This window comes from Rhagoletis pomonella, unplaced genomic scaffold (genome assembly GCF_013731165.1).
Source record: "Rhagoletis pomonella isolate Grant_MI unplaced genomic scaffold, Rhpom_1.0 Rhpom_scaffold_00011, whole genome shotgun sequence".
NCBI classification, from domain to species: domain Eukaryota; kingdom Metazoa; phylum Arthropoda; class Insecta; order Diptera; family Tephritidae; genus Rhagoletis; species Rhagoletis pomonella.
This window is the reverse complement of record NW_023458565.1, coordinates 19,856,022-19,857,380: the sequence shown is the minus strand read 5'-3', so window position 1 is coordinate 19,857,380 and position 1,359 is coordinate 19,856,022. Positions and strand designations below refer to the sequence as shown.

Below are 1,359 nucleotides of genomic sequence, written 5' to 3'. Positions count from 1 at the left end.
TTATTTAAATTTTAAGAGGGTTTTAAAAAACGTGATTTTTTTTTTATAGAAAAAATTCGACAAAAATTTTGACTAGCTATAACTCTGCGAGTTTATGTTTTCATATAAATAGGGTTTCAATAAAATTCCAAACTTATCAGATTTAAAGTCAAAAATTTTCTCGAGTTTTTTCAATTTTTTTAAAGAAAAATAAAATTTTTTCCAAATCCTGGTAGCGACTGCTAAAAATTTGTTTACATTTTGATATTTTCGTGGATGCCCTTATTTTGTACGTAGAACAAATTAAAGAGGTATCACATAAATATTTAAATGTCTATATATTTTGGACAACCCTCATACGTACAGGCCGGTTTCTGAAATATCGCTTCAAATTTATCTGCCCTTTAAATACAAATTTGGTTCGCACAAAATGTGTTAAACAAATTTAAAAAGCTACTTGTCGCAAAATTTAGCTTCCACGAAGAACCGTCCGATAACGGACTGAGGCTGGTCGACTTCGCCGGGGACCGAAATGTGATATTAGGTAAGACTAAAATCAAGCAATATCCATTAAGCTACATCACCGTCTCCAGATCGAAAAACAAGATCGGCCATGTTGTGTTAGAAAGGAAGCCACGCTTCCAGTGTTTTAGACGTACGCACACTTCGTGGGTGAAACATCGAATCGGACCACTTTCTTGTTGCCTGCGACCTACATACAAGGAAAGCTACGCTCATTACGTTCCGCCGCCAAAGAAGTGGTCGGATCTCAGCGAGCCCGATAGAACAACTGGTAAGATGAGTGACAAGAAGCTGCAGAGAAAGAGGATGCCGCCTACAGGGCTACGCTGTGATCGGCGCAACGCGAGCTCCGTTGCACGGCTATAGGGAACTGAAGAGGCAAGCGGTATGCATTTGCCTCAATAAGAAGAGAGGCCGAAATACGTGAGTGCTGCTGCTGGAGCTGACGGCTTACCAGCCGGGCTATTCTAGTAGGACGGCGTGGAGCGGCTAAGGTGCATGCATCAACTCTCACGCAGAATATAGTGAGATGAATGCATGCCCGACGACTACAATTTCAGAGTGCTCTGCCAATCTAACGTGAATTAAATAAAAAAAAATAAAAAATAGGAAATAAATCAAGTAAAAAAAAAATTTTTTTAAATTATCAAAAAATTAAATAGAAAAAAGTAAATAAAATTTAACTAAGGTAAATTAATGATTTAGAAAACCAAAATATAAGGAAATGTAACAAAATAAATAAAAACAAAATTTATTTGAAATAAAATAAAAAATAATAATAAAATTAATTAAATTAAATAAGTTGAAATAAAGTACAATAAAATGAAATAGAAAAATTAAATTAAATTAAATAAAATA

The 1,359-nt window shown here is 34.5% G+C and overlaps 1 long non-coding RNA gene across 1 annotated transcript in view; it reads left to right on the top strand.

Moving 5' to 3' along the window:
* LOC118746779 overlaps positions 1-1,359 on the top strand; it is a 4,322-nt gene that overhangs the window by 2,273 nt on the left and 690 nt on the right. The gene's annotated exons all lie outside the window — the stretch shown is intronic.